The sequence below is a fragment of the Stenella coeruleoalba genome (assembly GCF_951394435.1).
Source record: "Stenella coeruleoalba genome assembly, chromosome: 5".
NCBI classification, from domain to species: Eukaryota; Metazoa; Chordata; class Mammalia; order Artiodactyla; family Delphinidae; genus Stenella; species Stenella coeruleoalba.
The window spans coordinates 117,256,024-117,276,880 of record NC_137150.1 but is presented as its reverse complement, the minus strand read 5'-3'; the positions used below and the strand labels follow the sequence as shown (position 1 = coordinate 117,276,880).

Genomic DNA, 20,857 nt, shown 5'->3' with positions numbered 1-20,857 from the left:
TTTCCATGTTGGATCAAACAGGACTTAGAACAAAGCAGCAAAGCATTTCTTTTATATTAAATTTCAAGCTGGGAATATAGAAATGACAAAATAAGGCATCACATAGTCACAGATATCACTTAATCACTTTGGTTCCTAGGTTTTATTTTAGTTTCTTTTTTTTAAAGATACTGACATTATATCTAACTGCAAAGTTATACTACTATAAACAAAGTTCTCTAAGCTTAGGGAAATTGAAATCTTACCACTTTGGGAGATAGGAATAGTTATTTAAAACTCTTTCAAGATTACATATTATCTTAATGTCATGATTTCTCTTATTCTCATAACTACTTTCACTAGAATTTTGTTTTGTTCTCTAGTTAAGACAAAATGCTTCCTGTCTTTAAAATATATATAGAATGAGAGTCAAAATAACAGAAAATAAGTGAGACACTAAAGAGAAAAGCAATCTTTTAAAACTACAGGTTTGTTTAAACTTCATACACTGTTTGCATATTCCTCAAAGAAAACACTTTAAAAATAATAGCCACCATCATTATCAGTAAGTTAGTGACACAAAAATATCAGGGAATTTTATCTCAAATCAAATTCATCCTTTTGAATAGTACAATCCAATTAAAGAGCATATATTTTATAGTAATTATAGACAGTCAGCCCCCCTCCAATAGCCATGATTCAAAGATGGATTCGCCACACCACATTTTCTCACCCTATTTACTTGGTGATGCCACAAAGCATCATCTGGTGCAGCCCTATATAGGAATGGCAATACTGCATATAGATGCTAAACTTAGCATTTCCATCCCATTAACCTTTAGCTGACCAATGGAATTATCTTCAAATTGGACATTGTCTGACTTAAATAAGACAAACAAACCAAAGATGCAAGAATGAATAAAGCAGGTGAGAGAAACAGGATCAGATAATAGTATCTAGTGGGCAGGATCAGTTTTGAAAACTGTAGTAATAAAGAACGTAGTAATTAGAATGTTAAAATCAGTTCTGGGTGGGGATTAAGGCAGAAACAGGTTTCCACTTTTTCCAATACACAATAAGAGTCATTGATAGGTTGGGGTTGACATTGCCTCTAATTAAGTTGAAAAAGTAAAATAAGTTAATACAAATATCAAATCATTATATGTTGTATACCTAAAACTAATATAATGTTATATGTCAACTATATCTCAAAAAAAAATCAAACCTTGCACAAAACTCTTCTCCCATGTAGTAATAAAAATAAAATTAAATAAAAAGTTAGATGGTGGGCTTCCCTGGTGGCGCAGTGGTTGGGAGTCCGCCTGCCGATGCAGGGGACGCGGGTTCGTGACCCGGTCCGGGAAGATCCCACGTGCCGCGGAGCGGCTGGGCCCGTGAGCCACGGCCGCTGGGCCTGCACATCCGGAGCCTGTGCTCCGCAACGGGAGAGGCCACAACAGTGAGAGTCCCGCGTACCGCAAAAACAAAAACAAACAAACAAAAAGTTAGATGGTAATAATAGTAATAACAACAATGATAATAATGTCTTGGCACCTTTTAGTGATTCAGTTGCGGCTTTTTTATATACTGAAAACAAGCATTATTCTAGAGCATTTTGGGCTATGTGGGCAATAGAGATGCAGAAAATCAAGAATTCTAATTTCTAAAGGCAAAAAAAAAAGAATTATAATTACTGTTTGAAAGATACCTAGTCTTCAAAACTTCTATGATTCAATGCCACCCTGTAATTCTATATTCTATTTTCATATGTTATGAAGAACAAGTTTTACTTTCTTTTTCCCTTATTAAAAACCTAACCACTAGCTCCTAACAGTCAACGAGGTCAACAGCCTTAAACAGCAGAAGTCTGCAGTCATCACCTCAAGGACCTGGTGTCGTTTGCAACAGAGTTTCTGCAGGCACAAAACAAAAGAGTTTCTAATAAGTGCAGAAGGGTCACTAGTAACCTATATAAAACATAAAACATACACCAGCATTTGAAAGCTTTGGTGATTTCATAGTCTAGAATGTCTTCTTTTATGGCCAGTTGACTAAGACAACCACAGACATTTCTGAATTACACACAGGTTAGGAAAAGAATCCCCTTTGTGAAAGTGTGGTCTCTTACATTAAAAAGGTTACTACCAGGATACTATTGAAAATAGTTTGTCAACTTGACCCTAATCAGTTGCATCTTCATTTTATGGAGAAAAAGTCTACTACTCTGTATGCAATGGCAATTTAATCAAACACTACAGATAATTTTTGCCAAATTCAACTAATTTGTAAAGGATTTTAATAGCTTAGATAACTTTAACACGAAAACTTTATCATTTGTATTTAGAGATACTAAGTTAGAATACATAATAAAAATGAAAATAATTTTAAATTATCTTTCAATTAATTAAAAAAACATTCAAAAATGATAGGATATAATATTTCTATATAAAGTTATAAGGACAATTTCTAAGCATTATATAACAAGAACAAAATATTAGTCGCTAATTATGTGGTGTTGAAATTTCCCACAGTAATTCTATTCTATATCTATGCATTTTTCCCTGCAATGCTTTGGAAGGTAGTCACTTTTGGAGAGAGGAAGAGATGAACTAAAATAAAAGGCTTGAAAAACTATCAAACTACCAGTTTTCCAAGATACCTGATTAGCAGTCTGCCATCATAAGGTGGTTTTAGCCAATTTTCTATTAAAACACCTACACAGAAAAACACCTCTTACAACAGTCCTAAAAACTAAGATTAATAGAGGGAATTTCTTTACCATTCTTCTAAAGCTAATGATATTGGACTAAGAAAAAAACAACAGGTGTCAGGACTAGACAGACTAGTCCTATTCATTGGAAAGTCAAGAAAGTATTTCAACATTTCCTAATTAACTGTATTCAGATTCATGGGCTCTTTCTAACAAAATCCTGGATTACCGTGATTTTACTGGGTATCAAAAGAGAGTGCTACTTCTTGGGACAAATAGAGTAGCATCCTCACAGCACCATCTTTTCCTATTTTGGCATTAGTATTTGAAAACTGGAAGGGAGAGAGAAGACTGGTATTTGATGCCTTACTCTTTCCAAAATTTGATTAAAGCAATGTAGATGGTAGCAGAGGTAGGAGGATAGTGGAGAAAGGCCCATGTTAAGAACTGTGGCTTTTCCTGCTTGTGAAACAACAAGGTTTGAGACATAGGAGAACACCTTTACTTTTAAGAGAGCAATGTTAGACTTCATGTATGCTTCTTGGTCACTAGCTGGGAGATCTGCACAGCAACCTGTCACCAAGCTGGGGTGACAAGAAGGGGATTGAACAAGCAAGAAGTGGATGGTAAGAAAACAACAGGTGTCATCTGGTTGTAAACATGACATTGGATAGATCTAGGCTAATTTAGTGTTGAGCAAATAGAAAACAAACATAAAGTGGAGGCCTATATAAAAATATGATAGAGAAAATGGGAAAAAAACATTATCAAAAGGAGAGCAATGACTGAATACATCATTTATTAAAACAGACATTTTAAATAAAATTATTGAAGACATGACCCCTATAAGGAAGAAATGGCCTAAAATAAAGACAAAGAAAATACAATGGAAATATACATTCTTAAAAAGAAAGGAGGGTATAATGGATAAAGAAAAAAATGAAGTGAAAATAAGAAATGATGCTCCAAAAAATCATAAGAGTGATAAGGATGACAAACTTTAAAAGGTAGGGAGACAAGTTTGAAGTCTATAGCAACAGTGTAGGTGAGCTCTCTGGAAGAAATCCTGAAATATTTGACTCCACACATTTTATCTAAGATGTCATAAAACATAAGGAAAAATTGAAAGCATGCTATGGAAGAGAGAAAATGTCTATAAAAATATGAAAAATTACAACACAATGCATGTAGGCTCTTACACATTATTTTAAAGGAACCAAAACCTTAATGAAAAATATAAAGAAGAGCAACAGATAATTCAAAGAAGAAATAAAAGAAATAAAAACTAAAGCAGGGCTTCCCTGGTGGCGCAGTGGTTGAGAGTCCACCTGCCGATGCAGGGGACACGGGTTCGTGCCCCGGTCCAGGAAGATCCCACATGCCGTGGAGCGGCTGGGCCCGTGAGCCATGGCCGCTGAGCCTGAGCGTCCGGAGCCTGTGCTCCGCAACAACAGTCAGAGGCCCACGTACCGCAAAAAAAAAAAAAAAAAAACTAAAGCAACAGTGAGATATAGTATAAAGTTTTCCTATTATTTGACAATTTTAAAATTAATATTCTGGGTTATTCTATGCTTATGAATGTATAAACTGGAACAAGCTTCCTGGAAAGCAACTAGTTTATATGCATCAAAATTCTTGCATTTTTTCTTTTTATTTATCTATTTATTGAACAAATATTTATTGATCACTTACTATGTGCCAGGCATTGTCTGAGGCACTAGGGAGAACGTGTTTAACGAAATAGACAGAATTTCTGCTCTCATTTAGCTTAGATTCTAAGAGGTAAAGAGAGACAAGAAACAAGTAAACATAACATGTTAGATACTGTTGAATACTAACATGAAAAATAATGCAGGCTAAAGGGATAATGAATGATTTTGGAGATGGTTGGCATGACATTTTACATAGATGCTCAGGGAAATGTCTCTCTGATATGATAATGTTAGAGCAGTAACCTGAACACAATGTAGGGGTCTATCATGATAATATATGGGAGAAAACATTGCCAGAGAGGCACCTGCCAGTGAAAAGGCTCTGAGCTGAGACATGATTCTCAGTAACATTGTATTAAAGATGTACTATAACAGTGATTCTTTTGTAAGAAAGTCATAAGTGAGACAGACCAACATTTTTGTATAAAGTTGTTTATACTGTCTGCAAAACTGAAAATAAGAGTAGATCAATTTGTTTTATACAGCCATTTAAAATCATTATTTTAGGAGTTGTTATTCATATTATTATTATTTAGTTGTGAACCTTAAGTAAACAAAAGCAGGAATAAAACAAACTCCAGATAATATATGATTCCAATTTTGTAAGGTGAATGTTTTTGAATACAGTAAAAGGATCAGGTATTGAAATGTTGATAACAACTGTCATTTCTATATAGCAGAATCATGGATTGTTTTACTTTTTGCTTTTTTTCTAAATTATTTTAATTTAACTGTATTTCTTTTATTAAAGAAAAATATTAATTAAACAAAAGGAGAGGCAGGCATTACTAACTTAGGTATACTCCAGCATTCCCTTTATCACAAACCTTGAAGCTTTCAACTTATTTTGGATTATTTATTCTCTCAAATATAGTCAGTTAGTACTCGAAAGGAGTCTTTTTGATAATAAATTGAAGAGTTACCCCTTCCCTTCCATCTCACTGCTTCTACCTTGTTACTTAAATCTATAGGAAAAAATTTAAAGTATATGTAAAATCACATTCATGTATGTATACACCCTTTGTTTTCTCCTTTGAGAGCATATGGCAAGTGTCATCTCCTTCACTCAGTGACAAATGCCCTCTCACAGTATCTACTACTTTGCCCCTTAATTAGATCTTCCCAGACAATCTAAAATAACTCGTGTCTGAGACCCTCCCTATCTATATGGGTCCCAAAGGATTGGGGCAGCAGCAGGAAAGCAAGAAGAAATCTTACTATAATTTAGGATGTGGGTAGCAAAATGGGTGAGCAAGCAGGGAGCTGAGTGAGGTTGTTTAATAAGAAAAAGTAAAAGAAGAAAGAAAGAGAGAGAGGAAGGAAGGAAGGAAGAAACAAAGAGAACAGAGAACACTACAAAAATGGGTCATTAATGTAGAGTGAAAGCTGAGTGAGGTATTGGAACATAAAAGCAAAATCTCATGCTGAAGAAAAAGAGTCCAGGTTGGCCCAAAGTACCCAGTTCAACAACTTTTGTTGCTTCAATAAATATATAAAAAATAAGTCGAGGCCCTATCGTTTAAAGATCTTGTTAAAACAGACAAACAAACAAACAAAAAAACAAACAGTAAAACAAGTAAAGGAAATAAAATGTGGAGGTTAGAAATAGGAAAAAAGGGAGAGAGAAACAGAGAAAGAGCAGAGAGAGAAAGAGAGAGAGACAGAGAAAGAGATGAACTGGTATAATGTGAAAAAAATAAATGACTAGAATAGGAGCTAGGAAGGAAGAGAAAACATGGCTCCTGAAGAGGTGATATGAAATGCATGTGTAAGTGGCTCTGACATGTGTTGCTGTATCAGTATATGCAGAGGCTTTAGAAAAGAATGTGGAAAATAGTCTAATTGGACTGGAGATAGTGGCAGGTGGGGTTGAGAAAGCTAAGTGGCTGGAAAGTATGAGTATGATTCAGATCAAAGAAAATAAACAGATTTAAAAACTACAGGGAAATGGAGAAAAGTCACAGATTGGGACAAATTGGGATGGGTCATGTGCCTTGCTTAGTGACAGGTAAAAGCTGAAGTCTGATTCTGTGGGAAAATATATAGGAGGCAAGTGCTGAGCTCCTCAGGGGCGGATCTTCTGTGAGGCCAGGGCTGAACTGCAGTCCTTCTATTCAGATTGTCTTGGATCACACATGGGATACTGAGAAGTCCCAATGCACCTTTATGTCAGTAGAATCCATCCAGTCAAATCACTGCTCTAGCTCTTGGCAGCTAAATCTGCCTGGGCCCCAGAAACAGACCTAGGAAGTTAGAGCAGTAGCAAGTTCAGGCAAAAGAAATTAGAAGCATTAGGCAGATGTGCTCTAGCATATTAGGGCTCACGCAGGGTAGCAGAGTTCAGGCAAGAGCTAGAGTCGAGACTCTATTGGGCACTTACAGAGGAATGTCTTTGAGATAGAGCAGGACTTTCATGAGCAGGTCGTGAAGAACATGCTTCAGCTTGAGGGGTGTGAAAAGGCCAGCCTACCCGAACTTATCTTTTCCTGTAGCTCTTCTTGGTTCGTCCTTCTCTTCCTTGGAGATTTTGATGTCAAAAATTCCAATAGTACCAAGACATTAATTCGAATATGGGTGAAAGACTATATGTGGAAACTCTTACCAAAAAAAAAAATACAGAACACATGAAGATTACTTTCACCTCTTTACAACTATTCTCAGGCTTTAGACTAGGATATTTGGGACTACCCAGGGGAAATTCTGGGTTAGGAGATATTGCCAAGAATGGCAAGCCTGCCAGGATTAGTGGTGCTAAATTCAAGTTATTACTATACACCAGGGGTACCCTGGAGGGCCGCACAGCAGGAGGTGAGTGGCGGGCAAGCTAGCGAAGCTTCACCTGCTGCTCCCCATAGCCCCATTGCTCACATTACCACCTGAACCACTGCCTGATCCCCAGTCCATGGAAAAATTGTCTTCCACGAAACTTCTAAAACCCTTGTTATATTGTACCCAAAGCTCTGATTGTTGTTATTAACATTTAGACTATTGATTTAGATAATCCTAAAGAGTTAACCTTTGGCAACATACTACTGTCCTGAGGTTTTTGAGCCTAAATCCCAGTGACCAAACCTAAACTTCCAATTAGAAGAGGATACAATGGGCTACTGAACACAAAGGGAGATAAAGTTCTGTGATTCCAGTTCTAAAACTTTCAATAAAGAGCTGTTTTTCAGATCCTAACTGCTATTTAATTGCTTACCACAATGCCCAAGACCAAGTAAACAATCAATGAAGGGAAGGGAAGGGAAGGGAAGAAAAGAGAAGGAAAGGAGTAATATCCATTTGACAGGAGATACTATGTAATAAGAGGAGAGGAATAAATGAAGACACTGCTAAAAGTTCCATAACTGGGAAAGCTCCAATGCTTCTGAAAGTGAGCATACTCCTTATGGCAGGAATAGAATTATGAGAAATAAAACTATCTTAAAGAATTAAAGGATTCCAGTTTCAAGAAGGTGAAATAAATATCTTCCTACATCTTTCTTCTTTCAATAATCATCACAAAGCATGAAGGAGAAAAAGAAACTCTAATACAAACGGTGTTTGTTTCCTGTGACTGCGGTAACAAATTCCTACAAACTTGGTGCCAGAAAACAACAGAAATTAATGTTCTTACATTAATGATGTTGAACCAGAAGTTCAACATCAATTTCACTGGGCTAAAATCAAGATTTTTGGTAGGGCCATGCTCTCTCTGTATGTTCTGCAGAAGAATCCTTTCCTTGCTTCTTCTAGCTTCTGGTGGCTTCTATATTTCTTGGCATTCCCTGGTTTGTAGCCACATCACTTCAGTCTCTACCTCTATCTTCATATCACATTCTCTGCTATGTGTGTCAAATCTCCCTTTGCCTCTCTCTTATAAGAACACTTGTGATGGCACTTATGGCCTACCTGGATAATCCGAGATAGTCTCCACATCTCCAAGTCCTTAACTTAATTATGTCTGCAAAGACTCTTTCTTCAATAAGGTAACATTCACAGATTCTGGGAATAAGGACACGGACATATTTTTGGAAGCCATTATCAGTCTACCAAACAAACCCAAATACTTTCTAAGACTAGGGACTTTTATAACTCTAAACCACAATCTATAAAGGCAGAAAGTGGGTGGAACAGTGGCATTTTATTTAACAGAGTGGAATAAAGACAAACCAAAGGTAAATAGCAGATCCTAATTACAAATAACAAACATACCCACACAATAATGTTCAAGAAAAGCTCAGACACTGAAACATCCAGGTATTGTCAAAGGTGGAGTTGAGGCTAGGATTTGAAAAGAGACAGACTATTTGAAAAACGGTAAGAGGAGCAGTTAGACACTTATCTATAGTCACACATCCACTATAAAGGAATCAGAGGACTAACTTCTCCCTTCTAAAGGAAAGAAATGGTATCTGGAGAAATTGAACTGGAACGGTCCTAATCTATAACACAAAAGGCAGCAAAGAGACATGGTACCAAAAATTGAAAGGTTACTTGAAAGTCTAAGTACACAGAGAACTCTGAACCCCAACCTTCCCTAGCTAAGTCCCAAGGTGTTTATATACTCAAACAAAAGAGTAAGAATTCTTCTCTTGAGTAAATAACTGCCAAAAGAAAAATAACATCAGATACAGGTGTTAATGTGTCTTGCCCACCAAAAAAGCTAACTGCCAACCTGATGGATCAAAAGTGAAGCCTTCCTGCTGACGAGCATCCCTCCTGTGCACAAAATTCTAATTAGGTTTTCAGTGCCACCTTCAAAAATATGATTAGAAAGTCAAGAATCATCGCTGGGAATCCATCAAGGAAAAAACAGGAAACAAAATAAGTGAAAGGAATGAAGGAACTCAGAGAAATAGTGAATGTGCAGTGAGAAGACTAAAATTTCAAAGAAATAATAAACAATGTCCCCAAATATGAGAAAAGATATTGCCTTGGTGAAACAAGACAGGATGCAATTAGAAAAAAAATAAAAGAAACAAGCAAAGAATAAGAAGTATGATTACTAATTTAACCTAGGAGCATCACAAGTAAAATTTAGTAAAAGTGTTAAAAGATAATGAACAGTAAACTGAAAAAGAAAAATTAATAAATAGAGGGGAGAAAAGACTTTTAAAAGTAGATAGTCAATGGAGATAATCCAGCACTCACAAATGTTAATACAAGATATGGAGATTAGAGAAAATGTTAGTGAAGAAATTATTAGGGACATAATACCAGGAAATTTCTCATAATTGGCAGCATGAGCCTCCCAATTGAAAGGATCTATCAAGTGTCCCAAGACCAGGGATGAAGAAAAACCCACACTAAAACATATTCTGATAAAATCTATAACACCAGAAATAAAGATCTCAAAATTTTATTAGTGAGAAAAGTAGGTGATATATAAAATATCAGGATCAAAATGACACTGGTCTTCTCAATAGCATAAAAAGCTTGAAGGTAATAAGAAATGTTTTTAAACTTCTGAGTGAAAATTATTTTAGATCTATAATTCTATTCCCAAAGATTCAATGAAGTATCAGGTAGAATAAAGACATTTCTCAATGTACAAGCTTGTAAAACATTTATCACCTGTAGAACCTCTTTCAAAACATTACCAGAAAATAGATAGCTGGTGGGAAGCAGCCGCATAGCACAGGGAGATCAGCTCGGTGCTTTGTGACCACCTACAGGGGTGGGATAGGGAGCGTGGGAGGGAGACGCAAGAGGGAGGGGATTTGGGGATATATGTATATGTACAGCTGATACATTTTGTTATAAAGCAGAAACTAACACACCATTGTAAAGCAATTATACTCCAATAAATATGTAAAAAAAGATTACCAGAACATAAGCTCCAGCAAAAAAAGACAAAAAAATAGTAAAAGGAGAACATAATTTGTAGAAAGAAGAGGCTACAACATCGTAAAGCGAAAAAAGTAAATTTCAGAATGACAGCCAAAAAAACCCTGAATGACGTCTTTTTGCAGGATACTTTAGAGAGCAACTAGACAAGATAAAAGAGGAAGGAGAGGGCCCAGGACGGATTACTTCAAGGGAAAAAATAAGAAAAAATTCTTGTTGAATGCTATAGATGATCTAACCAACTTGCCTACATAGAAAATTGAATAGAGAAGCATTTTATAAAGATTTTGAAGCTTTGGGAAAGACAGCAAAAAAAGAAAGGAAGAAAGGAAGGAAGGTAGGAAGGGAGGGAGGGCAGGAATGAGGAAGGGAGACAGAGAGGAGGAGGAGGAACTGGGCAAAAAAGAAAAATAAATGAAGTACTTATCTAAGGGAAGACAAAAATTCTACAATGAGGGGAATATCATTATATCCTATCACCAGTCTCAGAAGTAAACTCTATTTGTACAGTCTTCATATTTAAAAAGACAGAAATAAACTAAAATGATGATGTAGCTATAATGGAAGAATAGAGAAAAAAATTTTGGAGTTTTAAGAGACTTTAAATTTTCATGTTTACCAGTAAAAAGTCAATCAACAAGATCTAAGTTGAGGAATCATAAGCAGACCTATGCACATTATTTAAAAAATATAGAAGTAAAATAAAACTTAAAGAAGTTGAAAGTGATTTCCCTCTTGCACTGATGCAAAATGGTTTATTTCTTTAGATATTGTTTTACCTTTAAACTTATTTGCATTTTAAATATGTGTGCATATATTTATTTGATAAAAATAAGTTATTTTTTTAAAAAAATATTAAACTTATTTAACCTAATCCTCTCTCCTTTGTTTAGAATTATGTCAAATCAAATAGGAATATGTTCTCTATTTTCTTTAAAATATTTCCACAAAAGTAATTATATTACTAATATAACTTTATTAAATGAATGAATGTATGATGTATGCTTTAGTAAAACATTCTGCTCTTCATAAAGAAATGAAATATTAGATACAGTGTAATATTTCTAAACAAATTATTTATTAAATTTGATATTAAATATAGTTCTTGAAGGAATCTGTAGAGCATACTTGATAGAGAAAACAGTTTCTTTTTTAAAGGGAATATGCATTCCTAAAGTTATTTGTATTATTTTTACCTGATTTCCAGAATATTTTCTTCAAGAGAAGCACTAGTTAAGTATTGTTATTCATTCCCATCTTCATATCATCTATAGGTGTACCTGTGCCAATTTTATAAACTTGTTAATAAGTCTTACTTATCTTCCTTAACTCTAAAACAAATTTAATGCAAAATTATGTCTTTCAGAGTATAATGGCCCTTTAAAAATAATATTCCCACCAAACACAGAGAGCAAAGTACAAAGAGTTTACAAAACAGGATGAGATTCTCCATTATTATTTCTGGAGAGCATCCTAGTCTGATGTTTTTCCTTCTGCCATTCTTAGAGAAAGTACATTATCCACAACAGGTCAGTCCAAATCTTACTTATTTCCTCAGGAATAAGGGTCAGGCAACATGCAGTATCCTTGGGAAAGGAGCCTAAAATTACCAAAAAGGTCATCTCAGTAAGACATCAGGAAGCACAACTGTTTCCATTGACACGAACATAATGAAAACAAAATGCTCTAGAACTATGTGCTTTGTGAACCACAGTTTGTAAAAATATCACACATGCTGTGTTTTGACCACCCTAGAGAAATCAAAGTCACTGTATCACTCTACAAGCAACTCAGTCCTACTGCTGTTTATGATTCTAAAATCAGGAGCATGTTCCTGGGACACAATCAGTCAGTATCTGCTAGGGCAATGTTAGAAAAAAGCTTTAAAATGCCCTCTTTGTTCCTGACCTGCTATGGGAATTCATGGCATGCGACATCAAAGGAGAAAATTCAGGTCACCTCTGTTGGATGTAGTCATGTGGGTGTGTGAATTAAAAATATGCAACAGGGAACCTGTCAGATTCCTGTTTCAATCCAGTCTCTTCTTTGACTCCTCTCAAAGTGATCCTTACCCATAATCAAAGGAGAGCCCTCAGACCATTTTTGGGATGTGCTGGTTCTAAGAAAAGTGATTTAGGAAAGTCAAATGCTCCAACACTTTCAGGAAATGACCAATAAAAAGGCAGGCCAAAATCTTGGTAGCTCAAAGGGAAAAAGAATGTCTGAGAATATTTCTGTTTCACCATGAAATAGATGAGAAATCAAGCTGTTCAGGCACAGCTGGAGAATGCGTGGAAGTGAGCTGTAGTGTTCCTACTTTAGCTTCTCAAGAAGCTAAAGGTTTTGATGCTATTAGGACATAGCTTGAAAGGATGATGTTTCATAGTGAGCAAAGTGATCAACCATCTAGCAGCTAAGATCAGTGGATCCCGTTGAGTGGTCAGACCCTCAAAGGAATGGGTCACTTGTGTCTAAGAATTCAAAGCTTATATCTTACAACTGATAAAAGAAAAGAGATATCAAAACATGGTAGTCTGTACTAGTCAAAAACAGTGGTCAACTGATAGATGCAAGGTAAGAAAAAAAAACAAAAAATAAATATTTTTTATTTGAACAAAGTTTTCATTTTCATCATTCTAAGGCACTTCTGCAATTTGATTTTCAATTTTCTTCTCACCCAAATTGCTGTGTCACCTTCTTTCCATCTAACAAAATCCTGCCCATCTTTAAAGACTCCTCTCAAACTGTACCTCCTTGGAAATTATTTCCCTAACCATCCTAGATCATGGCAGTCTCTACTGAACTCATCTAAGGCTCTCTCCGCAGTTATCTTAGGCTATCTTGAGATGTTTTAAGTGTATCTCCATTTGTTTAAGCCAATGCCTTGTCTCCTTTGTTACAGTGCAAATCCCATTAGACCAAGAACAAAGTTTTCTGTTTTCTGTTTTAATTTCTTACAGCTCGAGCCTTCATCTTACACAATTAATACGTAATGGTTGACAAAAGAACCAACATTTAGCATAAGTAATATTGGATGGCTCCTGCTTGTCTTATAAGACATGTTACAAAGAAATTTATGCAGACCTTGTGAAGAAATAGTATCCATTCTCTTAAAGCTTTTTTTTTTTTTTAGTTATTTAGGAGCTTGGCTTAGAATAAATGATAAACAGTAGATGGATAATATTTACAGAGCAGCTTCTGAGTTGCTTGTCAGTAATTCTACAAGTTACCTGGATATTTATGAGTTCAGTAAAGACTTTCTTTGTAATTTGTTCCCTCTACACAAGAGCAGGCTGGGTCTGAAAAATAACTTCAGACATGTTATTTCATTTAAATTTTTAAGAAATGAATTGCTTTTTAAATGATACCAAATTCAAGGTAATATATTAAACACTGACTTTCTTAAGCATGTCTAAATTCACACCTAAGTTTAGTTCAAAGTTAGATATGGTTTTTGAAGTACTTTTTTGAAGATTAATTTTTCCTCAATGAATATTCAAATGATCTGAGAAAAATAGGTCTTAGGAGAACACAAAGCTTATAAACTAAGAAATATTATCAGCCATGCACAGAATAAAATATATTAAATAAAAATTAAACTCGAGAAACATGAGAAACTCTTCTATGTTCATAACCAACTTGAAAATACTATAGCAAAACTTTCTGAAAGAGCTTTCATTATTTGTATGAATTATTTTTTGCTTACAGGGAAAAAATACACCATTTCCAATTATAAATTTACACATTTAAAATGAGTAAAATAAGAAAAACACTGTAAAAGACAACTGAGTTACATAAGGACTTAAATACAGATTTGAGGCTCATTATGTGGTCAGCTATGTGACAGCTACCTAGTAGTTAAAAATTATACAGTCCTTGCTGTCAGAAAGATGAAAAAATGAAATAGACACACATATAGGGAAAGACACCTGAGTGCAAATAATACAGATTTTGATGCAAAAGAGAGAAAGGTATAAATCTATGCTCTGTTGCTTTCTACCAGAGGGAACTTGGGAAAGTTACTTATATTCATTCTGCCCAGTTTCTTCACCTTTACAACAAGTACAGTAGTTCCTCATTCCCTGGTTGCCATGTGAATTAAATGAGACATATTATACAGAACACCTAGCAAAATCCATGGAAAACTATGGTCATTCAACAGGTGTACGCTCCCTTTCTGCTCTACCCAAAGATGTATTAGTTCAAGATAGCAGAGTCTAATCTTACTGGAAAGAAAAAGACTGCCACATCCAGACAAGGTTTTATAGAGAAAGGAGGAATTTAATGGACCTTTAGGACAGGAGAAAAATTGCAGCAACAGAAAAAGTGTTTAGAGAGAGTAAAATGTGTTTACCAAAAAGTAAAAATATAAGTAAAGGTGAAAATACACATAAGTGGAAAGATAAAACTGGACGAAGAAGGGCTTATGTGGAAAAAATTAATTACATATAAAATAAGTAAAAATGTAAGAAGAGGATGGGACCATGAATTCCAAGTGGAAGAGTGGGGACATCTTGGAAAGGCAATGAAATCTCCTGAGCATGGCACAGAGAACTTATTTTCCCAGAGATAAATGCTAATGTTGTTATCAAACTCAATTATTACTACTCTAACTATGAAGCCTTTCCTTTTGGAAATGTACATTTCTTTCAATTACTGCAAATAAAAAAATTACCTTTCATTCAAGTTTAAATTGAGTTTTTACATAAGAGAAATTTTTCTAAAGAGCATTACTATATTTTGCTCAAATAAATTATATTGTGTTTTTAAGAAATGGCCAACAAGGCAACAAAAACCCTCTCAAGTAATTATTTGTAAGTATGCAGAATTTGGACCAGGCAAGAAATAAAAATGCATGTGTAACTCTAATACTCATAAAATGACCATGGTTTGGGAAGCAGAGCAGATCACTAACTAAAAACACTACAATAGATTTTTAATGGCCCTCTGTGGAATTCTTCAGATACAATAAAAACCCTTTGTAATGAAAATAAATAGCATATATTATACTTACTATCCAGTAAGAACTGATTTTATATATCTGCAACATTTTTCGACAGGAAGAGTAACTCAGTTTAAAAAGGTCCTTCCAAACAGGCTATTTTATTTATTTTGCCCCTCATCTCACAATTTCACCCTATTTAAGGTAATGGTGCCTTTCTGTTTTTGGTGTATGATACCTATTATCATCTATAGCTCATATGTAGTCTCGCAGCTCTGTTTCAAATGATGATTTAACTATCCTGAAAAAAAAGAAAAAGGAATTTTGGTATTCAGAGCAATATAAGACCAAAGTGCCTTGGGTCTACCCAATCCTAGAATGCTATTCATTTTTGAAACCTCAGATAAACAGAACTTACTTTCACTGACTTAAATGAAAGAATATTAAAAACTCAGTTCAGAAGAATTAATAATAGTAATCCACCTTTCTTGCATTTATTCAGGATGTCCCTGACTGCTTAGTTTTATTGAAAAGGTGGAGGGAGTTGGGGGGAGAAACAAACAACTTTTATAAAATGAGGAAAACAAACAGTGTCTTAATATCTCATTATTTTATATAATATTAATATTACTCATAATATTTCAAATCCAGTTGACCTTGGCACTTCAATAAAATAAATAATAAATCTATCACAGAACTGTTTTGTTTTTGTCATACTCTTATTTTGATTTTGAAATCCTGGATCATTCTTAAATTTAGTCTAATATCAAGAAAAGCTTGCATTTTGCAGTGACTTCTCTTCTAAAGCACTTTTTAGATTTATTTTATGCATCATCAAAATAGGTCTGAAGAGAAACCACTGACACGGTCGGTGATGGAGAAAGCTGCTGTAGTAGATGAGGCAATGGCTTCCAAAATGACCTTTTCCAGCGAATAGAGGCCAAGATCGTTTCTAGAACTCTCAACCCAGTCTAGGACTCTACGTTCTAGGCCATGCTCCAATCTCTCTAATTTATCTGAACCTCAATCTTGTCTTCACAGGTTAAAAAGAGAGTATAAATCTCAACTAAGTCTAAGAAGAAAGACCCATAAATATTAATAAAGTCTTCTAAAAATAAGGTATGTGAAGTAGCATTAATAAAAGAGATTTTTTTTTCAAATTGGGAAGTATGTTGAGATAAGGAAATGACTGCCAAGCATAAAAGAGGAACCTGAGAAAAGGTCCTTGAATGAATGCATGGGCAGGAAGCAGATAGAGAAAAGTTACCATTTTAAGAATAGAAAGCACAAGAAAATAGAATAAAAATGCAGTCTGGAAAATTTACAAGCAGCTCATGCAGCTCAATATCAAAAAAACAAACAACCCAATCCAAAAATGGGCAGAAGATTTAAATAGACATTTCTCCAAAGAAGATATACAGATTGCCAACAAACACATGAAAGGATGTCCAACATCACTAATCATTAGAGAAATGCAAATCAAAACTACAATGAGGTATCACCTCACACCAGTAAGAATGGCCACCATCAAAAAGTCTACAAACAATAAATGCTGGAGAGGGTGTGGAGAAAAGGGACCCCTCTTGCACTGTTGGTGGGAATGTAAATTGATACAGCCACTATGGAGAACACTATGGAGGTTCTTTAAAAAACTAAAAATAGAACTACCATATGACCCAGCAATCCCACTACTGGGCATATACCCTGAGAAAACCATAATTAAAAAGAGTCATGTACCACAATGTTCATTGCATCTTTATTTACAATAGTCAGGACATGGAAGCAACCCTAAGTGTCCATCATCGGATGAATGGATAAAGAAGATGTGGCACATATATACAATGGAATATCACTCAGCCATAATTAGAAACAAAATTGAGTTATTTGTAGTGAGGTGGATGGACCTAGAGTCTGTCATACAGAGTAAAGTAAGTCAGAAAGAGAAAAACAAATACCGTATGCTAACACATATATATGGAATCTAAAAAAAAAAAAAAAAATGGTTCTGAAGAACCTAAGGGCAGGACAGGAATAAAGACGCAGACATAGAGAATGGACTTGAGGACACGGGGAGAGGGAAGGGTAAGCTGGGACGAAGTGAGAGAGTGGCACGGACATATATACACTACCAAATGTGAAATAGATAGCTAGTGGGAAGCAGCCACATAGCACAGGGAGATCAGCTCAGTGCTTTGTGACCACCTAGAGGAGTGGGATAGGGAGGGTGGGAGGGAGACACAAGAGGGAGGAGATATGGGGATACACGTATATGTATAGCTGATTCACTTTGTTATAAAGCAGAAACTAACACACCATTGTAAAGCAATTATACTCCAATAAAGATGTTAGAAAAAAATAAATAATAAATAAATAAATAAAAATAAAAATGAGTTTGGTTAGAACAAGAAGTGTGTTTTAACGTGAGGTGATTTGAATGTGTTCTTAGGTTCAGGTATTGATGCCTACTGAAATATAGGCATTGGCAAAGAGAAGACTGTTCTCTTGTAGTAGAGATTGAGAAGGACTCAAGGGCATTCTAAAAAAGCAGCAGCATCACCCATGGGGAGAGAAAGAAGGCACTGTAAGGGATGAACACAGATTGTACCAACTTCCTCTACTATACAGTAACAACACCGATATCAACAGCAATTTATGAACCACTTACTATACGCCAGGTCATATTTTGTATTAAGTCTTTTAGTCCTCAAAACAACCCTAGAAAAGAAGGTGACATTATCCTCCAAAACCTAGCTGCAGGGAGTTTAAGTAACCTGGTCAAGTCACAGCCAGTCAGTGGCAAAACCAAGTTCTGAACCAGATGTTTGTTAATGTTTGCTGGCTTTCCATATTATTTTTTATTGTTTATAAAATTGGTTATAATTCTGTCCCTTAAGGGTTTGTGTTAGTGTATGAACAGCATCTGGGCCCATATGGTATATTTGCAAGTCTAAGAAAATGGAGTGGGGGGAGGTGGGGCTGGAAGAGATAGAAGATGTTAGAATCCCCAGAAAGTTGCAAGCGGATGTAGCATTTGCAAAGGCCTACTCAGTGTGCTCAATGCTATAGTTTAAACATCCATAAATTACTTACGGAAAGTAAATTACTTTAGAAAGTAAAAGCTGACTTTGTTTGGTTGCTGAAGCATGGGTGAAAATGTTGGAGAAGCTCTTGAAATGTTTAATCCAGATCCTCTGGGCATGCCAAAGAATCACAAGTCACAAAAACAATTTGGTCATCTTGTTCCTTCCCTTACAAAACAAATGCTACCCTTTATTAATACTATGAAGTTTTAACTACTTAGCCTGGCATTAAAAAATCTTGGCAATTTTGCTCCAGATGCCTTTCTATCCTCACTTCCTATAACCTATGACCACTCCCCATAATACGTATGTTCAGTAATCCCAAACATTCCATAAACTGGTATGCCACCTCAGTTTAAAATGTGCTTTTGAAATCTTATTTGTGGATTGCTACTCAGCTCAAATGTCAACTACTCCCTAAATAGTTCCATGATTCCTCAAACTTTTCCTACTCCTCTGCATAGCTATATATATATATATATATATATATATATATATATATATATATAAAATACTCTAAATAAATATATATTATACTCTAAATTATACATTGAGTATAATATTATACTCTAAATGTCTCCTTCAGTACATTCATTCAATCATCAAACAAATATTTGCTGAACAATTATGTACCAGGCACACTCTAAGTTCCCTAGACCAAGGACTATTTGTTTTTTGTCATTTTTGGAGGGAAGAGGCTAGTGGTGGTAGTGGTGGTGGTATTCTCTATTGCCTGCTCACTGCCCAACACATAATAACCATTAATTAAATATTTGCTGAATTGAGCTCTCTATGAGAACCTCAATGAACATCATAGTCAACAATAATCATTAAAAAATAACTGATATTATATTTTCTTAGGGAGAAACAATTAGATGTAGAAGACTGTATGTAAAATAGCAGACCTTTAAATTTGACAGGGTCTCAGATCTGGAATTCTTATAATGTTAATTAGAAAAGGAGTAACGAGGAATGGCACCATTTTGATGCTCTTAATTCCATCCTTCAAGTTTAAGTGGATTTTAATCTCCTCCAGATTACCAAGTTAGACTCATATATTCTTAAAACTTCAAGGGCAATTTGAAATCATTCAGTCCAAAACCTACACATTTCACAGATGAGGGAACTGTGTCCAGAGAGATGAGAAGAGCTGGGAGAGGAATACAGGCCTCTTCTCCCAGTGTTTCCCTTTCAGTATCCTGTCATCATATATTTTTTCTCTTTTAACTTTTATTCTCTAGATATTCAATGAAATACTGGTAGCAAGTCATCAGACATGAGAATTGTCACTTGGGAGAACTGAAAGATTTGATGGTGGAGAAAATATTTCCTTCTTTTTACGTCCTAAGATCTCTCCTAAAGTTGGAATCTTTTATAAGAAGAACATAGAACAATGATGAAAAATTGATTTTTGACTAACAAGAAGAGAGTTCAGATTAAACCTTTATTTTCCTTTTTATTCCATTAGTCTCTAAATTTATGGATATGCAAATATGTTAATAGAATGTCATATATATGACACACATACATACACACATTATTTTTTCATTATGGGAGACAAATATTTCCACTCTTTTTATCTGGAAAATTCCCTGAAATGTCCTTATTTTATGGCTGATTTGATTAATTTATCAAATTCTCTATTGATACAGTGCAGACTGATCATGATTAATGTGTTTATCTGCTAAACACACGAAAAGAAAGTTAGTTTAGGCAAGCAAGTCATTGCGTCCTACTTACTAATAAATCATTTGCTCTACAAGTTTTTGCCTCCTGGATTGTTTACATTTTGAAGTGAATTCAACATTCTTTTGTTCGAAAAAAATACTTTAGCTTCCACCAATCGAATTTTCAGTTGTTTTAAAAGAAGTTAAACAGAAGTTTCCTCTAACTCTGAAAGATCATTACAAGTGTAAAGTGTGCGGAAGGAATCTACCCTCGCTTGACTACTTATGAGTCTTTGAAGCCCACAACCTGAGTATAGTGGTTACAGATACCTTGGTCTGAGGGAGGTCTGAGTTTAAGTATCATTTGAACTTAGAGCTAAATATCAGCTAAACAAAGGGCAAGACCTTAGAAGGGCAGAAATCAGGATGCAACAACCTATGATTACATCTCTGGCTATGGCTATATACTTACTAACATCCAGTCTCAAGGGGCCACATTTCATTGCTTTCACTTAGCAGAAGTTGACTCTTGATCTCATTGCTGAGACCACTGCCCTCTTCCTATCATCCTGCTTCTGTCATCTTACTGTATTTTTTAGTACCAGTATTTACAGTACTTTTTAGTACTTGCTGAGAACAGACAGTTTCCTCCTTGAAACCAGCCTACTGCCTGGCACCGTTTCTTGAAACAAATCGCTATGTCATTCCAGTTTAACTGGCAACTTACAATTTCAAAAACAAATTCAGCTGCAACTGCTTTTAAAACATCTTACCAGGTTACTTTTCTGTCTTAGGTCACCCAGATTTCCAGAAATCTACTGAAACTGTCTAATGAGGCAATAAATTCCTTTATTGACTGGTCAGAATGTGGAAACAAATTGAAGTGACTCACTGAGGCCTTTTCTTTACCCTCTTATTCAGCAGAACAGTTTATT

At 35.2% G+C, this 20,857-nt stretch overlaps 1 long non-coding RNA gene across 5 annotated transcripts in view; it reads right to left on the bottom strand.

Moving 5' to 3' along the window:
• LOC307186261 overlaps nucleotides 1-20,857 on the bottom strand; it is a 572,345-nt gene that overhangs the window by 383,107 nt on the left and 168,381 nt on the right. The gene's annotated exons all lie outside the window — the stretch shown is intronic.